The following is a 6,570-nucleotide window of genomic DNA, read 5'->3' on the forward strand; positions in this document are numbered from 1 at the left end:
TCTCTTTCCATCTCTCTCTCCCCTGTCTCTCTCTCCCTTGTGTCTCTCTCCCTGTCTCTCTCCTCCTCTCTCTCCCCTGTCTCTCTCTCCCTTGTGTCTCTCTCCCTGTCTCTCTCTCCCCTGTCTCTCTCTCCCTATATCTCTTTCCCCTGTCAATCTCTCCCTATATCTCTCTCTTCTGTCTCTCTCTCCCCCCTGTCGATCTCTCCCTATATCTCTCCCTATATCTCTTTCCCTGTCTCTCTCTCCTCTATCTATCTCTCCTATATCTCTTTCCCCTGTCTCCCTCTCCTCTATCTATCTCTCTCTCTCTCCTCCCTATATCTCTTTCCCTGTCTCTCTCTCTCCTCTATCTATCTCTCCCTATATCTCTCTCCCCCTGTCTCTCTCCCTATGTCTCTCCATGTCTCTTTTCATCAGCTGCACAGTGCTCCATTATGAGTTCCACTCCTCTGCATGAGCAGAGGCCCAGGTCCTTCATAGGGGTGGCGGTCAGGGTGGGAGAATGGTACCCTCAGGCAGTGTAGCCTCCGCCCCCCTCAGCCCCACCAGACCCCCAGGCCTCAGACGTGTCTGCTTCTATAAGAGTGGAGAGCCCCAGTTCGGAGGTCACCGGATGGTCATCAATGCCAGGACCTTCAAGACCTTCGATGCCCTCCTGGATGCCCTGTCTAAGAAGGTGATTAGATTATTGATTATAGATTGATTGATTGTTTTGATTTATATTAGATATAATGTATCATCTGTTGTTTACAGAAAATGACATTGCATCTGACATGATTTGGAACTCCAATCCCTCCCTTCCTGTGTCTTGTACATACAGTCCCCCCATGTAGTCAACACATATAACACATTCCCATGTCTCCATGTCCAAGGTCCCCCTGCCGCCGGGGTCCGCACCATCACCACCCCCGTGGCTCCCACTCCTGTCGGGGTCTGGAAGAGCTGCAGAATGGGGGCTCCTATGTCTGCTCGGACCAGCGGAAGGTGAAGCCCTCAACCTGGACGTGGCTAACCGCATGCCAGCCACCCTGGAACACCACCACCCGGCCCGTCAGCGGGGTCAGGGCGCAGCGAGGGGAGTCGTGGTGTCCCCGGGGAAATCAACCGCCGGCAGACAGCAGGATCAGGACCCTAAAGGCTGATAGTATTTAAGAATAGAGACCCCAGTGTGAGGAGGACTGTAGTTCTGCAGAGAAGAACGGCTCCAACCCCATGATGCTCTACTGGACTACCTGTCAGTCATCATGCAGTTCCCTGTACTGAAGCTGTACACGCAGATGGCAGCAGGGTAGGTCATCATGTAGTTCCCTGTACTGAAGCTGTACACACCAGATGGCAGCAGGGTAGGTCATCATGTAGTTCCCTGTACTGTACTCACCAGACGGCAGCAGGGTAGGTCATCATGTAGTTCCCTGTACTGTACACACCAGATGGCAGCAGGGTAGGTCATCATGTAGTTCCCTGTAATGTATGCCACCAGATGGCAGCAGGGTAGGTCATCATGCCAGTTCCCTGTACTGTACTCACCAGATGGCAGCAGGGTAGGTCATCATGTAGTTCCCTGTACTGTACTCACCAGATGGCAGCAGGGTAGGTCATCATGTAGTTCCCTGTACTGTGCTCACCAGATGGCAGCAGGGTAGGTCATCATGTAGTTCCCTGTACTGTACTCACCAGATGGCAGCAGGGTAGGTCATCATGTAGTTCCCTGTACTGTACTCACCAGATGGCAGCAGGGTAGGTCATCATGTAGTTCCCTGTACTGTACTCACCAGATGGCAGCAGGGTAGGTCATCATGTAGTTCCCTGTACTGTACTCACCAGATGGCAGCAGGGTAGGTCATCATGTAGTTCCCTGTACTGTACTCACCAGGATGGCAGCAGGGTAGGTCATCATGGGTTCCCTGTACTGTACTCACCAGATGGCAGCAGGGTAGGTCATCATGTAGTTCCCTGTACTGTACTCACCAGATGGCAGCAGGGTAGGTCATCATGTAGTTCCCTGTACTGTACACACCAGATGGCAGCAGGGTAGGTCATCATGTAGTTCCCTGTACTGTACACACTAGATGGCAGCAGGGTAGGTCGTCATGGAAAGGGAGGACCTGATCCTGATCTGTAAATCATATTCTGTGACTCTTTGCGAATATGGGTATCTGTTTCAATGTTATTTACTTAGTTACTGACTAAAGAACAACATGTTAGTTACTGACTAAAGAACAACATGTTAGTTACTGACTAAAGAACAACATGTTGGTTACTGACTAAAGAACAACATGTTAGTTACTGACTAAAGAACAACATGTTAGTTACTGACTAAAGAACAACATGTTAGTTACTGACTAAAGAACAACATGTTAGTTACTGACTAAAGAACAAAACGTAGAAGTTACTGACTAAAGAACAACATGTTAGTTACTGACTAAAGAACAACATGTTAGTTACTGACTAAAGAACAACATGCTAGTTACTGACTAAAGAACAACATGTTAGTTACTGACTAAAGAACAACATGTTAGTTACTGACTAAAGAACAACATGTTAGTTACTGACTAAAGAATTAAAGAACATCATGTTAGCTACTGACTAAAGAACAACATGTTAGTTACTGACTAAAGAATTAAAGAACAACATGTTTGTTACTGACTAAAGAACAACATGTTTGTTACTGACTAAAGAACAACATGTTTGTTACTGACTAAAGAACAACATGTTAGTTACTGACTAAAGAACAACATGTTAGTTACTGACTAAAGAACAACATGTTAGTTACTGACTAAAGAACAACGTGTTAGTTACTGACTAAAGAAGAACATGTTAGTTACTGATTAAAGAACAACATGTTAGTTACTGACTAAAGAACAACATGTTAGTTACTGACTAAAGAACAACATGTTAGTTACTGACTAAAGAACAACATGTTAGTTACTGACTAGAGAACAACATATTAGTTACTGACTAAAGAACAACATGTTAGTTACTGACTAAAGAACAACATGTTAGTTACTGACTTAAAGAACAACATGTTAGTTACTGACTAAAGAACAACATGCTAGTTACTGACTAAAGAACAACATGTTAGTTACTGACTAAAGAACAACGTGTTAGTTACTGACTAAATAACAACGTGTTAGTTACTGACTAAAGAACAACATGTTAGTTACTGACTAAAGAACAACATGTTAGTTTCTGACTAAAGAACAACATGTTAGTTACTGACTAACGATCAACATGTCCATTACTGACTAAAGAACATGGAAGCCATCAACGGACCCCTCCATCCCCTTCTGCAATGTTAGGGTTTCTATAGGACTACAACAGTGGATTGCTTTTGGCCAGTCTGATTAATGAACCTTATGTGGTTCCGGCCAGTCTGATTAATGAACCTTATGTGGTTCCGGCCAGTCTGATTAATGAACCTTATGTGGTTCCGCCAGTCTGATTAATGAACCTTATGTGGTTCCGGCCAGTCTGATTAATGAACCTTATGTGTTTCCGGCCAGTCTGATTAATGAACCTTATGTGGTTCGGCCAGTCTGATTAATGAACCTTATGTGGTTCCGGCCAGTCTGATTAATGAACCTTATGTGGTTCGGCCAGTCTGATTAATGAACCTTATGTGGTTCCGGCCAGTCTGATTAATGAACCTTATGTGGTTCGGCCAGTCTGATTAATGAACCTTATGAGGTTCGCCAGTCTGATTAATGAACCTTATGTGGTTCGGCCAGTCTGATTAATGAACCTTGTGTGGTTCGGCCAGTCTGATTAATGAACCTTATGTGGTTCCGCCAGTCTGATTAATGAACCTTATGTGGTTCGGCCAGTCTGATTAATGAACCTTATGTGGTTCGGCCAGTCTGATTAATGAACCTTATGTGGTTCCGGCCAGTCTGATTAATGAACCTTATGTGGTTCCGGCCAGTCTGATTAATGAACCTTGTGTGCTTCCTGCCAGTCTGATTAATGAACCTTATGTGGTTCCGGCCAGTCTGATTAATGAACCTTATGTGGTTCCGGCCAGTCTGATTAATGAACCTTATGTGGTTCCGGCCAGTCTGATTAATGAACCTTATGTGGTTCCGGCCAGTCTGATTAATGAACCTTATGTGGTTCCGGCCAGTCTGATTAATGAACCTTATGTGGTTCCAGCCAGTCTGATTAATGAACCTTATGTGGTTCCGGCCAGTCTGATTAATGGTTCGGCCAAATGTAGTACACTCCACAGAGAAACGGCTGCAATTTTGGACCTACCCATAGAGATTGATAGAGGCCTCCAGTGGCCAAAAGGCTGTCCTAGCATTTTTATTTATTTTTTATTTTAATTTTACCTTTATTTAACCAGGCAAGTCAGTTAAGAACAAATTCTTATTTTCAATGACGGGAACAGTGGGTTAACTGCCTGTTCAAGGGCAGAATGACAGATTTGTACCTTGTCAGCTTGGTTGTTTGAAATAGCAACCTTCCGGTTGCTAGTCCAACGCTCTAACCAGTAGGCTACCCTGCTACCCCCTCTCATTGGGGGATTCCATTATTTGCTGATCCCTCCTGGTGACCGTTTCATCAGGAGGGATCATCCAATCGTGATGAAGAAAATGTACTACTTTAAAATGGAGATAGCTTGGGCATAGCCATTGAGGCTATCACAGATGCTATAATGGCATAGATACAAAGATGAGTCCTCTATCTATCTCTATGTATGCACCCTATCTCTAGGACTGATCAGAGTCACCCCAGGGCACCCTGATTACGTACTATCAAGCCTTCTGCCCCTACTGGGAATTAACAGAATAATCTGTCTGCCGTCCATCTGCCATCAGGATGACGTACCTGTTCTGGCCCAGAGTCAGGGATTCATTCCTCTTAATTATCTTTTGATTAATCCAGAGTTGATGGGAGCAGCAGATCAAAGTGGTTAATGGTTTTTCTGGATGTTCTTTGAGATGAGAGGGAGATCAGGGGTCATATGTATCAAGTATCTCAGGGTAGGAGTGGGATTTAGGATCAGTTTTGTGTTTTAGATATAATGATATGGACAGTAGAGACCCGATATATATATATATATATATATATATATATATAGGGACTAGTATAGCATACTATATACACAGATATATATATATAGGCACTAGTATAACATACCATATACAGACATATATATTTATCGGCACTAGCATAACATACTATATACAGAGATATGTACCGGGACTAGTTTAACATACTATATACATATATATATATATATATATATATATATATATATAGGCACTAATATAGCATACTATATACAGATATATATATATATATATATATATATATATATATATATATATATATGTATATATGTATATATATATATGTATATATGTATAGGGACAAGTATAACATACCATATACAGATATATATATAGGGACTAGTATAACATACCATATATATTGATATATATAGTCACTAGTATTGCATACTATATACAAATGAAATGTTTAAAAAAAATAATATATATATATATATTTTTTTAAACATTTTATTTCACCTTTATTTAACCAGGTAGGCAAGTTGAGAACAAGTTCTCATTTACAATTGCGACCTGGCCAAGATAAAGCAAAGCAGTTCGACACATGCAACGACACAGAGTTACACATGGAGTAAAACAAACATACAGTCAATAATACAGTATAAACAAGTCTGTATACTGATGTGAGCAAATGAGGTGAGATAAGGGAGGTAAAGGCAAAAAAAAGGCCATGGTGGCAAAGTAAATACAATATAGCAAGTAAAACACTGGAATGGTAGATTTGCAGTGGAAGAATGTGCAAAGTTGAAATAAAAATAATGGGGTGCAAAGAAGCAAAATAAATAAAATAAATACAGTAGGGAAAGAGGTAGTTGTTCGGGCTAAATTATAGGTGGGCTATGTACAGGTGCAGTAATCTGTGAGCTGCTCTGACAGTTGGTGCTTAAAGCTAGTGAGGGAGATAAGTGTTTCCAGTTTCAGAGATTTTTGTAGTTCGTTCCAGTCATTGGCAGCAGAGAACTGGAAGGAGAGTTGACCAAAGAAAGAATTGGTTTTGGGGGAGACCAGAGAGATATACCTGCTGGAGCGCGTGCTACAGGTTGGTGATGCTATGGTGACCAGCGAGCTGAGATAAGGGGGGATTTTACCCAGCAGGGTCTTGTAGATGACATGGAGCCAGTGGGTTTGGCGACGAGTATGAAGCGAGGGCCAGCCAACGAGAGCGTACAGGTCGCAATGGTGGGTAGTATACGGGGCTTTGGTGACAAAACGGATTGCACTGTGATAGACTGCATCCAATTTGTTGAGTAGGGTATTGGAGGCTATTTTGTAAATTACATCGCCGAAGTCGAGGATTGGTAGGATGGTCAGTTTTACAAGGGTATGTTTGGCAGCATGAGTGAAGGATGCTTTATTGCGAAATAGGAAGCCAATTCTAGATTTAACTTTGGATTGGAGATGTTTGATATGGGTCTGGAAGGAGAGTTTACAGTCTAACCAGACACCTAGGTATTTGTAGTTGTCCACATATTCTTAGTCAGAGCCGTCCAGAGTA

At 42.5% G+C, this 6,570-nt stretch overlaps 1 pseudogene; it reads left to right on the plus strand.

Annotated features, from left to right (window-relative positions):
• The first annotated feature begins 505 nt into the window (after window positions 1–505).
• On the plus strand, window positions 506–1,346 carry LOC135534757 (oxygen-regulated protein 1-like; annotated as a pseudogene).
• The last annotated feature ends 5,224 nt before the right edge of the window (window positions 1,347–6,570 follow it).

This window comes from Oncorhynchus masou, unplaced genomic scaffold (genome assembly GCF_036934945.1).
Source record: "Oncorhynchus masou masou isolate Uvic2021 unplaced genomic scaffold, UVic_Omas_1.1 unplaced_scaffold_3931, whole genome shotgun sequence".
Classification (NCBI taxonomy): domain Eukaryota; kingdom Metazoa; phylum Chordata; class Actinopteri; order Salmoniformes; family Salmonidae; genus Oncorhynchus; species Oncorhynchus masou.